The following is a 20,847-nucleotide window of genomic DNA, read 5'->3' on the forward strand; positions in this document are numbered from 1 at the left end:
GCCAGCGCCTGCAACCCACTCCATCTACACATAACAGAGAAAGCACCATAGCTGCCAAGGTTTCAGACTGCTATGTGTGACGTTCCATAATTTCAGTGAAATTATGAGTGACATTTCAATGACAATGAGTGACACCTTCACAAGAGTAACATTAAGCAATGAAGATGAGGTAAACACGCTGGGGTTGAATAAAAAAAATGCAACATAAATAAGTAGAAATGTTTTTTTCCAAAAAGCTAAGTTGACTCCAACCGTAATACAAATCTTTAGCCCTGGGAGGTCCGCGTCCACCCCTCCCCCGGTTGTGGAACCTCTATCTGCCCAAGGCACAGATCACACCATGACTCCCACATGATGTCAGAGCTACACTAGGCTCTACTGACTTAAGTGACACAGTGTGGCTCAGAAACCCCGAGAGGCCTAACACGATTTTAGTGCGGCTATATGTGGAGTGGTGCGTCTCGTGAAAACGAGTGATTCAACAGACACAGGCTGTGAGTGACTGCAAAACTACATCTTGTAACAGAGTAGGCAGCTGAAGATAATCATGGCTGCGCTCTAGGCGCTGCTAGTTTAAAAGCCAAGCACATCCTTAATTTTATGAGAAACTAGCAGAGTGAGAGATACCATTACTTCACTCTGCACTGACTCGAGACGTAGAAGTAGAACCTGGCTGTAATAACTCAGGCAGCACTGGATGAAGTTAAACAATATGTCCCACAACCCTCTGGATGAGATGTTCGCTCCCGACATACCCTAGACAATCTGCTAAATTAAACAGTGATTTCCTTGGACACATACCTCACAAGAATACAAGCCCATGTAAAATAGAACAGAATATAATGCATTGCGTTACATTTAATATGGAGTAGACAGGACTTCATATTCCAGAATGCACCATGCATCCCTCATAGAGCATAAATATGTTCAGAAGCCTGGGTTAGTATCAACACAAGACGGGAAATGACAAGTCACGACCAGACCCCAAATACTACATGACATGTGAAGTCTCCTTTTCCTCGAGCCACATAATCATTACACCTCCTCTGGCTGTTAGGGACCGCCCTCTATACACCCCAAAAACAGCACGATTTTGCGGTCACAACAGAGAGACTACAGATTATAGAACAGTTGTAATATTTCCACCCCACCTGCCTTCCGCTTCGCAATGTTGTAGAAAGGCTCAGACGCCGGTGCTGTCCAGAGCCATGAATACCAGACCCATGCACACACCATTCCTCGCTGAGGACCTAGAGGTGATTGTAATAGCAGTGTGCGCTGGACAATGCCACCGCACACTTACCTCCCTGGCAGAGACACAGGGCGACCGGTGAGACCAGACAGCGGAGCTCCATGACCCTGCACTATGCACTTCCACACCCAGGATCTGTCACGGTCACACAACAACACCACCTTTTAAGGTGTAGCATTCGTGACGGGCAAACGGCGGAGCCAATGGCGAGCGCATATTCGCCAACTTGCGCAAAAAGAGACAGCTAATTTCAATCTGAGGCTCAGCTGACTGCGGCTGAGGGCACGAGAGGCTTGCACTTCAAACGGCGGGTGCGTGGACCTGGCCCGTTGCGGCGGCATTTATAATTTATTTGGGTACACTGACTGACAGTAGTGTCAGTGAGTGTCCCCAAATAAATTATAAAGGCCGCCGCAACGGGCCAGTGCCACGTGGCTGCCGCCCTCAAAAGAGTGCCGCCTGGGGCGGACCGCCCCCACCGCCCACCCCAGCTACGCCGGGGAGGTTATAGTGGATAACTGTGAGAACCAGTGTGAACTAGTGCCACAATATCAACATGTGCTGGATCCCAGAAAGCGTGCAGTTCAAGTATTATGATTTGGTCATGTAGGGATTAACAGAATGTTACATTCAAGGGTGACTACCCGCTTGTTCACTGGGCATGATCAAGAGTACAGCTCTTAGTGGAAGTTAAACTGAATAGAAGTGTGATGGGTGAGCTGGACCCAGGTAGTAGGAACTCCCTGAGCCATTTAGGCATAGGTGGTGACACCACTTCCCTTGATGGATGTGCATGAGACGGGACTTCATGTTCCAGTAATTCTTAGGGATTAAAAAACAAATTTAAAAAAATTATATCTTTTTAATGAGATAGATAAACAAATACATTGGTTTGTAAAAGTCAAATTACACAAAAAGTAAAAAAATAATTATACATCTAAGTATCAACTGTGTTGTGAAAAGTTCATTACAACCTTGTTAACCTTTGTGAACAGGAAGAAAGGGCCAGATGCATCAACAATCCATTTTGCGATTTCCTAATCGCGAATTCTTGCAATTCGCAAATAGAAAATCGCAAAATGGAATGCATGAAAGTGTGTTTAACACTTTCTGCGATTCCTAGGGGATCGCAAATGACCTAACTCATGAATATTAATGAGGTAGGTCGCAATTTGCTAACCCCTAGGAATCGCAAAAATCACGGGGATGGTGGCCTGCTGGGGTCAGCTGACCACCATGTCCAGGATTGCTTTTAAATAAAGCAATCCTTCTTTTTTTTTTTGTAAGGCAGCCCGTTTTCCTCAAAAGAAAACGGGCTGCTTTACAAAAGAGAAAATGAAAACTTTTCCTTTCATTTTCTAAGAGCAGGCAGTGTTCTGTGGGACCACTGCCTGCTCTTAGAAAATGCATTTACATACATTCACAATGGGGAATGGGTCCCTTGGGGACTCCATCCCATTTGCGAATTGGATACCACCTACATGAAGTAGGTGGTAAAATGCGAATGTTTTGCGACTGCATTTCAGTCGCAAAAAATTCACGCATACCGATGCGATTCGGTATTAGGAAGGGACGCCCTAAACATGCCCCTTCCTAAGAATCGCAAAACAAGGTTTGCTGCATCAGAAGGGCATTTTTTGCCTTCGCAAACGGCTGATTCATTGTGCGAAGGCAAAAAATGCTTGATGCATCTGGCCCAAAGTGTCCTAAAAAAGTACTAAATTATAGATCTCATATACAGTTCCATATTTCAGCCTTCTAATTAGCATAGGCAAAAAGCTAGAAGGAAACACAAAAAAGGAAATTGCTGCACATTATTAACAGCACTGGAATTTCAGGGCTAAATTCAGGTTATTCTGCATAAAATTCAAGAAAATCCGCACACATTTTTTCAAGGAATTCGTGCCTCTGTCTCATATTGAATGGCACGCTCTCCACTATGGTCGTGTTACACATTTGAGTTGAGAAAAACAATTTGCAACTGTGCCTGTGCTTGTGGACTTCCGGTGTTTCCGAACTACTCTCCGGTTGTCAGAGCCTTCTGTTTCCACAACTTGGTGCCTGGAGTCATCTTTACTCCTCTTCTAATCAGTTAGTAGTCCAGTCTTCTGTGAAGAGATCCCAGAACCTAACTGGAGTCTTGATAGTGTCTCATCCCCTCTCTCTTTCGCACCATAACTTTACATTTCCAATATTTATAATTTTTACCTGCTATCAGGCATTCTAATGCGTAGCAAGGGGTGGGTATCTTACGTAGGGTACTCAACGTCCAGGGCTCACACAAATTATATTATGGATGCATTTTAGAGGATCATGAGCTTGGGCTCCTGGTTATATGGTATTTATCCATATTTATTTTTTGCTCATCTCATTGGTATTTATCCACATTTATTTTGTGATTTGCGAATATATGGAGTTATAACTGATAAACATGCACTCATACTTTGTTGCTTGTCTTTTTTTAGCAAATTAAGCAGCCAAATATAGCAAAACACTACACCTTCAGGGAAATGTGAGCATTATAATTACAAATATATATTACCATAAACCTACATTTAGGGAACTCTCAACATATTTTTAACTTCACATTCTGCCTATCTGCTCAGCTGTTGTCTTAGAAATGGTGACAAACAACACGTAGAGTCACCCACAAAAAGCCCACTTTTTTGCATTTTTCTGCTTTTAAAAATAAATACAGACAAGAAACACTTTGTTTTCTGCCTGTAAGTATCTGTAAAAATCCGTAAAAACGGAAACCCGGGAGCCTTAATTATGAGTTTGGCCGTCCTGGAGTTGGCTGCCATGCCAGGGCCCCGCTCCAGGACCGGCAAACCCGTATTCAGACTGCCCGTCAGATTAGGAATTTTCTCCTGGTCTGGCAGGCGGTCCTTTGGCGTTCCCACAACGGTGTCTATTAAAAAGGCACAGCCGTGGAAAAAAACAAAGGCTGTCCTGCATAGCATAGACTGTAAATTCCATGCTATGTAGGAAAGGGGGTGCAAGCAGACAGGGGGGCACACCATGTGCCCCCCTTCATGCATCCCATGGCTCTGAGGCAACAGGTTTCCTTATCACTGCACTTTCAATGGCGGGCTCACTGCCATTGAAAGTGAGGCAGTCAGAAAACTTCTAATATGCTTGACTGTGCCGCTAGCGACAGTGCCAAGCCAATTTGCGCCATGCCACCGCCACGAGATCCATGATCTCCGGCAGTTGTGGTGGATCCCCCGCACTATTCATAATACAGTGGGCGGACCACCATGGGTTTGGCGGTCCGGTCGCCAAACTCATAATCAGGCCCTAAGTAATTTATAAATTGCTTTATACCCAAAGGCCTATCACTCATACAGAGTTGATATAACCATTTCTGTAACACACAACAGACATTAAATTGTACATTTTAGCTCAAATACTAATAGCTACCCAACTCTAGGACTTATTTTATCAACATTAGAAGGAAGAGAAGTAGTTCCTGCTCCACTCGTATTTGGCCAGGTGGCTTGCAGGCTAAACTCATCCTGGTTTACCTCTCGTGGTTATCCTTCAATTTTGCTTGAAAGAAGAGTTTGCAAGCCTGGTTTCTGCTCTGTTTTTCATTCGGTTGCGTTTGGGTGAGTGAGGATGTATGAGCCTGTGTGTCCTTCGCTTTTCCAGGCTCGCATCCAGTAGACATAGGAAGTGGTTTGCTCTTTTTATGTGCATACATCCAGGGTGGATGTGAAGTTGTCTAAGTAGTGGTACTCATATTTGGAGTTGCATCGTTCTGGTCTGCATTGCACTCTGTGTTCATGGGTGGTGGTTACCATGATTATTTCGATGGGTTGGTTGTCTCCTCTGTTAGGTGGTTGACGGGTCCGGACTGGCCGTTGTGGGCACCGGGCAATCCCCCGGTCGGCCGCAAGGGTGGGGGCCGGTTTTGGGCCCTGGGGGCCGTTTTTGTTGCAGAGCCGTTTTTGCAGCATAGCTGCAAAATCGGCCCTGTAACAAAATCGGCCGAAAAGCGGCCCTGGGAAAGCGCTCGACCCCTCCCCCCCCCCCAGGGTGGGCCGGCCGAGCACTTTGCCAGGGCCGGTTATGGTTCCCAGTCCGGCCCTGGTGGTTGAGTGTGTAGGCATTGTGTGCTTTAATTCTGCGAATGGTTGTGAGTGAGAAGCTTGTGGGTCGTGGTAATCATTAAGGTGTGTATTTACCTAGGAGAAGAGTTAGAAATTGCAAATATAGGTTTTCATGTTGCAAGCATTAATAGTCAATCAATATAACTTTATTCGATCTAAAAAAACAATAGGCCATAAAAGTACATGGAAATTACACATAGCTATAATCAAGCATAACAATGTAAAAATTGTATTTGTCATGACAATGATAAGTTCAATTGTAATGCTGTAACAGACGAGTACGGTTTGTCTCAAGTATGACATGTATAAGATTGAAATCCAATAAAAAAGTTTACAATTTTTTTTTTCCGTAAATTAAAAACAGTTATAAAATGAGTATATAAAGGACTTTTAGGGTTCAACAACACATCAAATAATACGTTAAATAACCATGCTTGAAATTAACAAAAAGGTACGAGTCGATGTCAGATTTCAGTGCTCCATTACAGTATTATAGGCAGTAGATGCAGTTAAAAGAGCATGAGGAGGAGATAGAGAGAGAACAAAAAAAACTCCTACTATTCCCCAGGAGTAAACCCAACATTAATAGTCATTTGAAGAGTTACTTTGACTCTTGTAAGGATGTGGTGCCCTTGTTTGAAGCTGTTCTTCTGTACTGCTGGGATGCATTTTTGCAGTTCAGTTGAGCGTCGTGTTTTTGTTCACCGGTTTTATGCTATTCTGGTCGATTTTGGATCCTGATTAGAAAAAAGTGTTCCTATTCAGATTTACACCCTAAGTGTATTTATTGTTGCTGTTTGTCTTTGCATCCTTCTGGAAGATATTATTGCTGTTGAGTGTTGCTCCTTGATTAGGTGTATTGTTGCTTTTCCATTCTACTGGGATTTACAGTTGCTGTTCCGTTTTGCTGCACGAGGGGATGTGCTGCTGCCGTTTGGTTTTGCATCATAAGAGGATGCATTGTGATTGTTCGATTTTGAAATCTATGGGGATGCTTTCTTGCTGTTCAGTTTGCATTCTGGTGAAATGTATTTATTTTTCATTAAATATTTTTGATTAAGATTAAGTAGTAAACAGTACATTCGTCAAAAATAATACAACAGTTAGATATAGTACAAAGCTGAGGAACTACTAGTGAGACAATACCATAGAAATAAAAAACTTAAGAAGTACAATCTTATAGTGGAATATAATAAAATTAACAAAGTACATTTCTTTCTGTTTTTTTTTTTACAAAAAGAGAAATATAAAAAAGGAATAGAGAGAAGATAAGAAAGGAGAGAAAAAAGCAAAGATAAAACTCTTATGAGTTAGGCTAAGGATGAGTGTAAAGACTGAAAGGCAGTGAAAGGTAACCAGAATAAATCAGATGGAATTTTTTGAGATAACGAAGGTGAAATGCGTTTTTGCTATGCAGTTTTCCCATCTTGACCAAATGCATTGTTAATGTTCGCTTGTAAATTCTTTGGGCTATAGTTTGAACATTCAGGTTTCCATTATGAGGATATGTTTTGTTTCGGTTTTGAATCCTCAGTGGATGTGGTTTTGCTGTTTGGCTTTTAAATCCTGCAGAATATTTAGTTGCAGATTCGTTTTTGCATCCTCGTCTAATCTTTGGTTGCTATTCAGGGTGATGGATTTTTGCTGTTTGATTTCGCCTGAAGTCCAACACAGTTCAATCAATTGTCGTGCGGTTTGGTCTTGCATGCTGCTGGTATCAGAGGAGTCGAGCCTCGGAGCTCACACGTGGAGCTGTTTGTGGTCTCACAACGTCGGGTGTGTCTTTTTGAGCCTTAGTACTCATGCGCGAGCTGTGTTGCTGTGCCTGTTTCTTTCGTGTACATGTTTTTGGAGTAGAGAAGTGCTTGGAAGTAGAAGTGTTTGGAAGTTGCATGTGACCTGACTTTTGCTTTCATCCTTCAGGATGAGTTATTTTTATTCCTGAACTGAGATTCCTGGGAACTGGGCTTTGAGTTTCGGAGGAATTTATTTGAGTGCTGTTACTGACAATTCGTCTTGGTTGTGATTATCTGTAAGGCAGGTGTGGTGTGAGCTTATCTCTCTGATGAGCTTGGGATGCACCGAAAAATTTACCGAGAGGTGTATCATGAGAGTGGATTGGCAGCTAGTGGAGATAAGAGGTTAACCAAAGAGCTTGTTTGAACTTGATGGGTGTGGACTTTCCTGTATGCATTGTGAAAGGCAAAATAACAAAGCTGACTTTTGTAAATTTACAAAAGTCAACACCATTCGTCCTGCAGTCCCTTACATCAATCATAATTGGGCATGTGTTATTTCTGGCAGGATTTGTGGTTGGGACTAGATGAAAACCAACGAATCAGATCTATTGGTGGAGAGAAAGATACTGGAAGGGGACTCAGAAATCCTTTTGTTCAAATGCAGAGCATATTTTCAAACATACATGTGATGCATGGAATCAACAGTCTTCATTTCAACCACAGAGGTTTGTGATCACAGAAGGGCTCAGACCCATCCTTTTTTCTTTTTTGCAGACGGTACTAAATTTACTACCATACTGGGACTTGATTAACTAGTGGTGAACCGGTCTGCTGCCTGGTACAATCAATACCCTCCATTACTTCAATTTCTTAAACAAGTTAGGATTTATTGAGTGAGATCTTGCTTTCTGTCCCCCATTCAACTTATTGTTTCTGTGCTTCCTTCTCTGCCCCATCCCCCACTGTCCCATGATGCTCTGCAAGGCTGTTCTCTATAAAAGGGATGTGCTCTCCTCTGACACATCTTCCCCTTGGCACAGGTTTTCAAGAGCTTGGCACAGACTTGAGCCAATCACACCTGTTCCCGCCCACGAACCGCTTACTATTAAGCTCTTTCGTATTTTTATCGCAGTTCTAGCCTCTGCTTTTAACGGTCCTATATCGCTTGCCACCCTAAAGGTTTTGGTGGTGAAAATGCAGAAGGTCCAAGAACTACGCTTCCCAGAGAATTCTTTGAATGGCTCATGACATAGGTAGGGAGTCTTCCTTTGTAGGGTGAAGAGTATTTTTTCAGTATCCTTCTTTTCTTCCGTGACGCAGGAGGGAAGTGGAATGGGCATGTTGATGCCAAGACGGCTGTTCCTTGCCCCCACTCCCCAAGCCCCCATAGCTGCCGCCTGTCGTCTTGGCACGTGCTTGCCGTGCGCCAGCTGGCACAGCCCGGGTTCCAGTGAGAGATTGGAGGAGTTTTTGGAAGCCGTCCGGTGGGGAGGCGGTGAAGAAGAGGTGGGCACAGAGAGAACGGGCAAATAACACTGGTGTGCCTGGAGGTGCGCCAAGGCTTCTTGGCAGCAGTGCCAGTCACCGCCGGATGGTATGGAAGTGGGATACGTGACCAGAGAGGAGGCAAGTAAAGAACACCTTGGCGTATTATAGGCGTGTTTGATCCAGGTGGGACAGAAAGGGCCTCAAATTGGATTTTATTTTTTAAACTCATTGACCTGCCATTTGTAGTTATTTATTTCCCACCTGAACGGACTGCACATTCCAAGGACGGGGTGGCACATTCCGGGCAGGCGGCATGTTTCTGGAGATGTCGAATGGCCAAGGGAATGTCTCGCAACACCCCCCTACCCCCCCCCTTTGACATGGAGCCAACAGGCAGCGAAGGACCAGCTGCTGCAGCGGATGGTGGCAATGCCAAGGGAAGGGGAACTTGGCGCTGATGCCAGCTGCCAAGACGGTGCTACTCGGTGATTTGTTTAATTCATTTTGCAATGTGAATGCTTGGTGAAGGTCATTGGAAGCATGTGGAGGGCAAATTGTTGTACTTTCTTCTGAAGCCTGTTCCCATGTGTGCCCTCACTCCTATTTAGTCTTTCTTGTTCTTGCTGCCTATTCTTACCCCAATGCCATTCTCTCACTTCCTCTCTCTTGATTTTTTCTTCTCTCTCAGCCCTCCCACCCTCTCCCCGTTCCCTCTCCGTTGACCTTTCTCATTTCCACTTCCACTCTTGATCTTCCTCTCATTCGCTCTCTTTCCTTCTGTGTTTACATTCTCCAGTTCCCCTCACTGTGCTTGATTGTTTGTGTGCTGTATTTCTCGCTGCCTTGTTCGCGTCCATGTTTCTCTCCCTCTTTCCCTGATTCCTGTGTGTGCCTTCTCTCCTTTCTGTAGCCCATTACTTCTGTCATGGTTTTGCTATGAGTTGTGTTACATTGACAGCGTTTGTTTAGCATCTTCTTCTTGTGATTTGTTTTCTTAGCACTTCCTTGGTCTTGCGCCCTTTTCACTTTGTTATGGCATTACCATTGATGGGTTATGAACTGTTGCTTGGGTCGTAGAGACTGGATGAATTCCTAGTGGTTCATAATGGTCCATGTGAGTTGTGAAATCCATCCAATGCTTTTTCTCGCTTTGTAGTGTGCTGTGTGTTTGTCCGGCTGTGCTGTAGAAGTTTCCCAGCTTCCCTACAGCAGAGTGGTTGGGTGTCCATCACCGGTCTGTATAGATGCATCACTTGGGGGAATAGTTGTAGTGCAGTGGTGTGCACATCCGCGTGTGGTGTGCTCGGGGTCCCCTGCAACTTCATCAGAAGGCTTTGAAGATGTATGTGGATGTGGTGGGGGGAGAGTGCAGCTGCATTGGCCGTGCTGGTACAACTGGAGGGCTCTGGTGACGTGTGCACAGGAGTGAAGTGGGCCTTCCATCCACCGATCTTTTCACTAAAGCGCTCGATGGTTCTCTGTCTCTCTCTGATTCTCTCTCACCCACATTCTCATACATTCACTCTCTATCGCACCCGACATCTGTCACGTTGCTCTCTGCCTCTTGCTGTCCCTCTCACCCCGTCTCCTTATCCTGTGTCTCTTTCCATCTGCCTCTCGCCCCTCTAACAATCACACCGTCTCCCTGTCTCTGTGCTCCTTATCCCCTTCTTCCTCCACCTTTCGCGCTCTCCCTTTCTTTTTTTCGGTCACCTCTATTCTCTCTCTACCCAGCTGTATTGCCCCTCTTTTCCCCCTCCCCCTCTCACACTCTGTCTCCCATTACAACCCACCACCCCACATGGGAGTTTCTCCCTCTTTGCTTTTATTCATCCACATTTTCGTCCTTGCATGTTTCTAGTCCCCTTTTCAGTTATTGTCGCTTTCCTTCTCCTCCTCGTCCCGTGTCTCTCTCGGCCTCTCTCCTCCTCTCCATCTGTTCATTGCCTGGTCGTGTACGCATTCTTGCCATCTCTCTCTGCGGCATGCATCTATATGTGCACTGATGTCCCACCCCTCCCCCCTCCTGTGTGTCTGTCTCTCGCTATCTCTGCACCTCCTCTCTCTCCTCTTCTTCTCCCCTGCGTCTTTGCGTCACTTCCGCACATCTCTCTGCCTGTTTACTGCTTCATCTCTTCGTCGCTCTTTCTCTGTCTTTACATGTCAAACCATCCCCCTCTCTCTCTCTTTTTCATGTGCGTGTGTGTGTTTTGTCGTGGTCCTTTTCTTCTCCCTCTGTGTTTTTTGGTCCATTTCCGATTTCCAGTCTGGCTGTTGCTGTCTCTCTTCAGTGACTGTGCCTTCCTTCACCTCATCCATTGGTCTCTCTGTCCCACATATGTCTGTGTTGTCTTGTACGCATTTATGTACCTCGTTCGCCCTTCCTCTGAGTGTCTCTGTCCTACTTCTGATAGACCAGCCATCCTTCTCATATATTTCTGTCTTTGTACCTGAATTCCTCTCTAACCCTCTCGCAAACATAACTATGTGTCCATCTCTCTCACAAATATGTGTGTGAAATGTTGCCTGCATTCCTCTCATTTATTTGTGTGTTGTGTGTGTGTGTATCTCTTATGTTGTGGGTATACGCAATTCTATCTCTGTATGTTTCATATGGGCTTGCATCTCTCCAGTTTGTGATGGTGTATGTTTTTATTTTGTGTGTGTAACTCTCGTATTTCTGTGGACATTCCTCTCATATGTGTGTATGTGTGTACATCTGTCTTATAGGTGTGTGTATGCGGTCATATATATGAATGTGTGCACCGCTCTCATCTACGTGTGTGTAGTGTGTGTGCATCTCATATATGTGTGGGTGTGTATGCTTTTCTCTCACCTGTGTGGGTGTGGGTGAATCTCTCGTATACGTTTGTGTGTGTTGTGTATGCCTTTTGTTCATATATTCCTGTGTCTGTGTGTCTGTGTGCATGTTCCACATGTGTTTGTGTGTATGCATGTTTTTGTCATATAAGTAGATCTCAAACGTGTGTTTGTGTGTACTTGCATCTCTCATTGACGTTTGTATTTATATATACATTTCTCTCATATGTACAGAACTTGTCACCAAGTAGGTGAAGCCGGACCCGATGAGGGCCCGGGTAAAATACCGTCCGGAGGCCCTCCCCCGCCACCATTTCCATGCCAGCTAGGCCGGCGGGGGGCATGATTGGGCCCCCTCAGGCAAGGTGAGCCCCCCCAATCAGGGGGCGAACTAGCTAGGGCGAGGGGGGATAATAGGGGGCCAACGGCCCAAATAAGCACATACATCCACCCTCGCTTTAGGAAGGAGACCTTTTCAGGCACCCAAGAAAGTTGTCAGTGGTGATTTAAGGTAAAAGCGCGCAGTTGGTTGAGGAGAAGCGTGGCGGGATGACTCGCCGCCTGGGTTTGCATGTGTGTGCATTTCACTGTCTCTTTTTTTTAGGTCTTGCCCACCTACATTTAGTTTTCTGGTATCAAAGACCTTTATTGTACTGTATCAATAGTTATAGTAGGCAAGTCGTCAGCCCCTTGTGTACAGTCCCTTGATATTCTCACCAATGCCATATGTTTGGTTCTTATACAATAACTTAACTTTCTTGTTTGTGTGTGTCTCTCCCCAGGAGCATAGCTTCACCGCTTTCTTTTTGACTGGATATCTTGTATTCTTCCACTCTTTACGTTCAGGGAACTACTTTTTTCTTTTTCTTTCAGCACTCTGTGGCAGGGCATATGTTTTTATTCTCTACTGGATGACCTGTTCACCCTCAAATTCTCACCCCTCACACACTGCATTGCTCCTCTGCCCCAGTTCCTCTGTTGCTATCCCCACCCCTCTCCATTCAGCTTATTTTTGCTTGTTTCATTTTTATTTTTCTATCCAACCACTACATCGTTACTCCTCAGTCCCTACACTCCTGCTCTCTCCCTCTCCATTTCTCCAAAGATCATTGGCATTGACTTTCTCCCAACTGCCCCATCTGCTCCTCTAATGCTTTCTGACCTTATTTATCCAATGCGTCCTTTCTTCTTGAAAAAGAAAAATAATTTCAGGAGAACCCAGCACCTGCAATTTGCTAGCAGACCACTCCTTTCGGTTTGATTTGTTTAATTTACTGCTCCCAGGATGATGTCCGCCATCTTGGGACAGTACATTAAATGTTAAAAAATGGCCAAGGTATCATGAGCCATACGTGTAAATGGATTTGATGCTTGCATGTTTATACGTCATGCTGTGGCAGGCCATTTTATGTTTTTGCTGATGCTATTTTGAATTAGCCAATAAACATTCTTTTTCTGATGTAGAATAGCATCGAGGAAAAAAAAACCCTGCCACAACCAAAATGTTAGATAATGCCATTGAAAGACACGACATGCCTGCTTCGCCAAAGCTTGTCTCTCATTTTGTATCACTCTCCGTATTTGCACCTCTGTTCCTCTTATTATAAAGAGATGATTCTTTTCTCTGGCTAGCTGGTTACCGGCAGCGTCACCTCACGCCTATGCGTGTTTCCCACTTCACCTAGTGTGTGTCTTTTTGTTTTGTGCTTGTCTCTCTCTACGTCTCCCCCTCCTCCACTGCAGGCTCAGCATAAGATAATGCGCCACACTGCTCGGCTGCGCTGTGCCGGTCTCAGCTCCCCCCTCTCACCCCCACCCCCTTACAGCAGCCGCTCGCGCTGACGCGTGCAAGCTGTGCTGGTATTCTTGATCTCGCGCTTCTCTCATCAGCACCCTCAAAATGGCCGACCGCACTCTGTGAATGGCAAAATAACAGTTCTGAACGCTTTCCTCTCCCGTAGCTCGGAAACAGCAGATTTATTGTAAATAGCAGGGATGTATGCATGCCCTAGTACGCAACCACACAGCTGCAGGCCATTGGGCGCAAAGTGCAACTAGGTGCCCACTCTTTATTAATGTATCTGGCTGTGGCGTAATGAAACTTGACCCCCCCCTCCCCCCGCAAGGTACACGGAGGGAGCACCCTCCGAACTCAATCAGGAGCTCTCAGGCCAGGGTACTATGGTGAGGGGGTCCCCTGGAACTCGAACTCCCCCACCTCCGCTCAGTGGGGACTGCGGGAGGCCTATGTTAAGCTACCACTGGCATCCTGCAACGTATTCTAATTCTTGCTGTACTCTGTCAATAAAAATGACCTGAAACTACACTGAAAAGAGGGCACTGGGGTGTGATTGATGCTTGTGAGTGCCCCTTTGCATACCAATGGCCTGTCATCCTCTTCTGGTCACAAAAAAAATTCCAATGTTTCAAACCAAGAGTGGGACAGAGAGCTCCATTGGTAAACCTGGAGAAGAGTAGCGGCCTGTGCAGGTAAGAACCGTGGGATGGTGGTGCCAGGTTTGGCGGGGGATCTGACAGACGACCACGAGGGAAAGTAAAATAAATAATACATTTTCCCTCGTCTCTGTCTGTCGAAATGCCCCACCTGGCCTCACCGCTCTTACCTGCACAGGCGGCTGCAGCTGGAGAAGCCTCAGCGACTACCTCAACTGTGCGGTTCTGGCATCGGTTGACCCCACCCCCAAATAAAGGCTTTCCCGGGTCACCAGCCATTGACCAGCAGACCCCTGATACATTGTGCCACTAATTTTACAATATTTTTTGTTTTGTCTCCCATGCATGCACCAATGGCTCGATAAAAGCTCACAGTATTGCACCGTGACAATACCAGCCCCGTTGAGACGGATCAATCGGGCCCTGTGCAGTCAAATAACAACAAGGAGATCCTCTAGCAGAATATAGTAGAACGTTTGAAATTTATTGTATGATTTAATTAATTCCAATTCAATAGACCATTAGAACATAAGCTCCTGAATGGTTTATCCTTAAATCATTTATAAATACATTAAAAAGCACTGGTTTCAATACTGAGGTCTGTGGAATGAAACTAGCTGGGTTGTATGCCAGAATATTGTTGACATAAATATCGCCTGATAAAAAATATTGTCCCCCAAATGTCGTTTTTAAAGATATTGGCTACTGGAGATAGAAGTCTCTAATTAACTCCAATGAGGCAGTATTTTTGTAAACAATTTTAGAATGCAGTATTTTTGTCAGACAGCATTTCGTCTGCAATATTATGGTAGCATGCCCATGGCTGCCTACCGTACCTCACACATCTCGGACTACCCACCTTTAACTATGGTCTCAAACACCTAACATTCTATAAAGGGAGGAGTTGGCGTAGCGGCTAGGGCGGTCGATCTCAAATCTGGGAAATTTGGTTTGAGTCTCGGTAATGACGCGGAACATCCTGAGATTCTGTGAAAATCACTCAATCTCCCGTGCCTCACAAAAATGAACGTGTACTCATGTAACGCAACTGGTGCTATGTAAAGCGCTCTGATACCTGATACCTTAAGGTCAAGTTCGCACTATATAAAACGTTAAAAAAAAATTATCCACAGAACTTCCAAAACCCATTTCATATCATTACTAACCCTGGGCGTAGTTTGCGTAGTAGCACTACGCGTAGCTATGCAAAGTGCACTTTGTACTACGCAAGCCATGCGAACTGAGTAGTGCACTGTGCATAATGCTGTTTGCACTGATTGAACAGTGCCGGATGCTTGTCCGCACTGTGCAATCAGTGCAAACCGCATCTTGCACAGTGCAAGCGGTCATTTTCTGCCACTCGAGTAGATTTCAACTCGAGTGGCAGCTTTCTCAACGCGGACTGGTAGTTTCTCATCGCGAGCGGTCGCGAGCATACGCGACCACTCGCAATGAGAAACCTGACCTCCCCACGTTGAGAATCTCGCCGGGAGGTTTATTTTCCAGGCGCGCGATCACCAACTTGATGTTGCTGATCGCAAACGAGGAAAAAGTCTCGCCGGGATGTAATTTTGCTCGCTCGCGGTCGCCAAATTGACGTTGAGAACTGTGAGCAAGTAAAAAATGACCGCTACGCTACGCGTGTTTGCACTGTGCTACGTACAATTCGCGTAGTGCGAAGTAGCGTAAACTTCGCAAACTACGTGAGCATAGCGTAGTACTTCGCCCAGGGTTAATCATTACAAGATGCATTGAACGTATGCACCATCGACTGGCTTTAAAAAGTCCAAGTATATTAAACCCATCTAATGTCCTAGATCAGCATTAATTAAAAAAAAGAAAAAGGTCAGTTGGACATGATCATTCTAGCTATCTCAGTCTGCATATTTCACCCACCAGCATCCAATCCTACACTCTAGATTTATCTTCCGGGTTTAAAGGTGGTCCCCCCGAGTTACTGCAACACCAAACCCAATTGTATGTCTGTGCCGTCTAGGGACATATGTATCATAAGGTGGCTCCTTCTTGTAAGTATATTACCTGGACAGAAATAACCCGAGAAGGTGCCAGTAAGCCAGGCCATTGGATTGACATTGTGATTCGGATGAGTAGCTGTATTAAGACACAGCTCTACATAGCAGGTTTTTTGTTGTTGTTGAAGTTTTATATAGTGCGAACTCGACCCGAAAGTATCAGAGTGCTTTACATGAGCACCAGTTGCATTACAGACTGACAGTCATTTTTAGGATAGGGAGATTAAGTGATTTGCCTAGAATGAAAGGATGTTGAGCGTCCCTGCAGAGACTCAAACCCAGTTCTCCAGCTTCGAGGTTGACCGCTCTAGCAGTTAGGACTTGTTGCTGGACTTCATTAGAAAATAAGAGCACTCCTGGGTGTGTAAGGATGCGCATACCCCAAGGCACGACCTAGAGGTATCCAGGCTCCTCTTCATTGGTCGTACAGCTACGAGGCCATCTGACACTTGAAGTCCACTTTTTTTTTATTGCAGATTTATATAGTGCAAACTCGACCCCAAGGTATTGGAGTGCTTTACATGAGCACCAGTTATGTTACACAAGGACACATTCATTTTTTGGGTAGGCACAGGGAGATTAAGTGAATTGCCCAGAATCACAGTATGTGGAGTCGACCCCGAGGCTCGAATCTTGGTTTCCCAGCTCCAAAGTCAGCAGTCTAGCCGTGAGACCACATTCTCTCCCTATGCGCTAAATCAAGTGCGTGAGTAATGCAGCCGCGGGCCGTGGAGGGAGTTACGGTGGGGCAGGGAGGCGGGGAGGGGGAGGGGCAGGGTGGAGGATACTAAAAACAGGCATATGGATCATTGCAGGTAAGTACACAATTTAATTAATAAAACGAAATTCGTAGCGCGCACTGCATGGCAAAAAGCAATGCTGTGCGCGCTACGAATTTAGTTTTATTAATTAAATTGTGCACTTACCTGCAATGATCAATATGCCTGTTTTTAGCACCCTCCACCCCGCCCCTCCCCCTCCCCACCTCCCTGCCCCACCGTAACTCCCTTCACGGCCCGCGGCTGGAGTAATGCATGGACTGAGCGGGGGTGTAAAGATATGGAAGAGTGCCATCGGTCAAGCACATAGTTCTCTGGATCCGTTTAATTTTCATGCCAAATTCTGCATGAGTATTTTGCCGATATTTCTGCTACCCACTCTGACACACAAAATGCACACACTTACCTGTAAGTACTGCATTTTTTTTTTACTTACCCCTGGTCAATATTTCGACAACTGTTTATCTTTTCCACACACATTTGCATAGAATAACAATTACAACTGGAATGCATGACCATTGCTCTGAGCCCTCTGCAAGGAGGGCCAGGATTAGATGACCATATTCTGAAAACCTTCTTGACCCAGTGACAGGCACTGTGTAGGAAGTCATACTTCCTTCAGCCTCAACTCCAGAATTCACTATCATTTTCCGTTATAAACTAATGGATACGACTCAGTTCAAAGTATTCGGTATACAAAATTGATTTGCTGCAAAAAACAAACCACAGAAACAGAAGCGCTCAAGAAATTAACACTGTTAGGGAATGGAATATAAAGTAAATATTAAATAAAAACAGAAATGTAATCCCTGAGTCGGATTACTAAAATGTGTTTTACATTCACTGTTCGGATATCGAGCAGTTTTTGTCTGTAAACAGGGTCGGACTAGCCTGTAGGGCAATCTGGTAGTGCATGATGGGCTGGTTTGAAAGTCAGTGTGTAGGATTTTTTTTGGCGGGCCTGTTTTTACTGTGGATTTCTCTGATATTAAAACTACATTGCCTGCCGCCACCCAAATCCAACAGCTTCTTTACAAGTTCAAAACTGATTACATTTTTAAATGGGCCACTTTTTTTTAGCTATCTAATTCACAAATAGGGGCCATTTGCATTTTGGTGCCCAGGCCTATTTTCTCTCCCAGTCCGATCCTGTCTGTAAAGTTAAGGATATGGGTATAGGAACTGATGGGGACCCATTTCAATTCAAAGGTTTTATTTAATACTCTTTCTGAGACCTAGAGGCACTAGGTCCACTTAAAACCCTGCCGGTGGGAGGAATTATGTAATTGTGTCTCTGTGGTGTTTTTTACATAACTATAGATATGCCAGTTTTGCCACATAATCCATTGTCTGTACATAATCTGCAGATTTTAACAAAAATACAATTTTGTTTCTAGCTGAAACGGTTCAAAAATTATTTAAAATGCAACAACACGCTGCCGCACAGTGGAAGGACCTGTGTAAAGCTGTACTGGTCACCTTTGTGCTGCTTATTGAAATATATTGAGTGTTAAATTGATGCTAATGTCATGCAACTAAGGCCCAGAAAGTGTTACCAAGTTTAAAAATGATGAATAATAAAGTAATACTATTACAAAAGGTGGTGCATTATGCCGTATAATGTGCCCTTTCTTTCCACATAATTTACTCAACCCTGCCACATAATTTGCCCCTCTCCAGCAACATAATTCCAGTGGCAGTGGCTATATGAGTCGAATATGGCTACTTGCCGACGAGGATCAAGGTATGTGAGCTCGGTATCAGAGGTGTTGTCTCTGATAAATGTGTATGTTTGTGGTGCTTAATGACTCCTTACGAAGCTTCCGGTGTGCCTGTCTGTCTCCTTAGAGACCACCTCTTTGTGTTTCTGTTCGTCATGTCACCTCTGTTTGCTTCAGGCTAGAAGCCAGCTTTCCGTCACGCGTAAACAGCTTTGTGTCTGCGGTATTTGTCAGCAGTAAAAGCTGCGGTGGTATTTTAATTTTTAAGCGGTAAATTGTGCATTTTTTTATCTTAGCACCCTCTCGCACTATCCGTTGTATTTTTTCACTTTTGCTACTGGTATTACATCTTATTCGGTAATAAGGTCGCTAATTTGTTGCAACGGCTGGTTAGTTTAGGGGAAGCTTGCTCTGTTTTATTTTAAAACGTGCAATAATCAGTTTTAAGTTTAGCGTCATCCATGTTTTTAATGTTTGCTACTGCTATGTCATTAAGTACAGTTTTGCACTGTTGCACGTTGCTGTTTTGTTCCAATTGGAGAATGCTTAGGGTGTGGTTGCCTTGTGTTAGCACGTGCACAGTTCATTTAAAGATTTTTTTTTTGCTAGTGTTGTTTTATTAAATACACTATGCACCATTATACGGTCCTGCGTTGCTTCATCGGTTGGACTGCAAAGGGCGTGCCTCTGTTGGGGTGTTTTTAGCACATGCAAGAATACTGATGGTTTTAGCATCAACCCCAGTGAAGTGAGGCGACAGCACCGTCCTTTTTTCAGAAAGTGTTATAATTTCCCGTATGTTGCCGCCTTAATGTTTGTACCATGCAGCGCTAAGGAATTTCTGCGACAGCAGCTTTCTATATTTTTACTTCAAATATTGCGTGTAGGGTATTTTTAAATATTCGGTACACATAATTTTTAAGTAGTTGTGACTTCCAAGCAGCCTCTGTATTAAAGACACCATATATATAATATATAAGATCTTGTATCCATTTCACATTTAATAAATATTTTAACACCGTGCAAAGATTAACTGTATAATTAACATATGCAGAAAAACACAAACTGCAATCCCTACAGAGACAAGGCAGCAGTCAGAAATAGTGCACAACTGTATAATTTGAAATTTCACTAGCAGCAGTGAAAATACTGTATCTATCTATCTGGAAAAAAAGGTGGTAGCAAACATTTTTTATTTAACAAGAACAATTCCACTCCCTGACTTTTCATTCTAGCGTCTGGAAGAGCCAGGCAGTACCATGGTGTAGGCGCACTTACACCAAGATGTTTTGGTGCATATGAATTTCGGTGGTGTGAGGTTGCTGCTCTCATCCATGTTGCAGCTGACAGTATTGTCCGTCCGTCAACGTCTCTCAGTTCCTCCTAGATGGCTATAAAGGATTGTGGGAAATCTGTGTGTGTCCTATGAGAGGGGAGATGGACCTGGTTAGATAGTGCGCTATATAATGTTTTTCTTACACACTGAGACAATATAAGGGCCAAGGATGACCTGAAGACACTGAAGAACAAATTTACCAGACCGATCACTATGGAAGGTGAAGCCTCTCGGTGGTACCAGGGGCCTTGGGCCGGGACCCAGAAACAGGGGCACCTAGTGGTGGGAGATGGTACTTCTGAATCGCGACAATAGAAGTTTTCTGATACAAGAATATTTGGACAAAATATCGAAAGGTAAACGCGTATAGAGGAAGTGTACATTTACTGTCCACAACTCCACTTCGACGTACCTTGAATATATATATATCATGATAGTTATATGTGGAGTTAGGTATGTAAATATTTATAACGTGTCCATCGCTCAAATTAGTTTCATATTTTCCTATACTAATTCACCACTAATCCTTTTTGGGTTACAGAGTAGCGAGCTACTACCAAAAAAGCACTTTGACGCCTCGTCAGAGGTAGTAAGCTCTATATAAATGCATTTACATTTACTATTTACTTTTAGATATTTCAGTTTCAATATTTTGTCCTCAATATTTCCAATCCACAATATTCTGTCTTCAATATTCAGGGGGCACACACGGAAGGAAGGGCAGTGGGTTTGTGGATTGATTGCCATCGGAACGCCACTCACTTCCTTCCATTTTTTTAATACCACCACCTTGCACTCTATTTCCGGTTTTTATCATTTTCTTGTATATAATGAAGTGTTAGCGCACTGATACTTGAGAGAGAAGTCAACGGCACACTGACTAGGGGGGGGCGACGCAGGGAGGGAATGGTTTAGGGGAATGTTCTATATAAAAGGCGTCTTGTCGGAACTGCATTGTGATCCTGAATTGTCGGCTATTACCGCATTGTTTTCTCCTTTGTATTGCACTGATTTCGAACTTGACTGCCAATAAAAAATGTTTTTACAAAAAAAAAAAATAATAATGAAGTGATGTATCAGTTTAAGCAAAGGTCACTGTGGCTAAATGCA

At 44.2% G+C, this 20,847-nt stretch overlaps 1 protein-coding gene across 2 annotated transcripts in view; it reads left to right on the top strand.

Moving 5' to 3' along the window:
* Positions 1–20,847, top strand: part of LOC144823766 (peptide methionine sulfoxide reductase MsrA-like) — a 193,854-nt gene that overhangs the window by 66,471 nt on the left and 106,536 nt on the right. The window contains exon 1 of one of the 2 annotated variants that reach the window (XM_078682579.1): positions 8,613–8,732. The exons of the other annotated variant lie outside the window; for it this stretch is intronic. The gene's annotated coding sequence lies outside the window, so the exon portion shown is untranslated. Of the gene's footprint in view, positions 1–8,612; positions 8,733–20,847 lie in introns of those variants that run through there. 2 annotated transcript variants of the gene reach the window in all.

The sequence above is a fragment of the Lissotriton helveticus genome, chromosome 3_1 (genome assembly GCF_964261635.1).
Source record: "Lissotriton helveticus chromosome 3_1, aLisHel1.1, whole genome shotgun sequence".
Classification (NCBI taxonomy): Eukaryota; Metazoa; Chordata; class Amphibia; order Caudata; family Salamandridae; genus Lissotriton; species Lissotriton helveticus.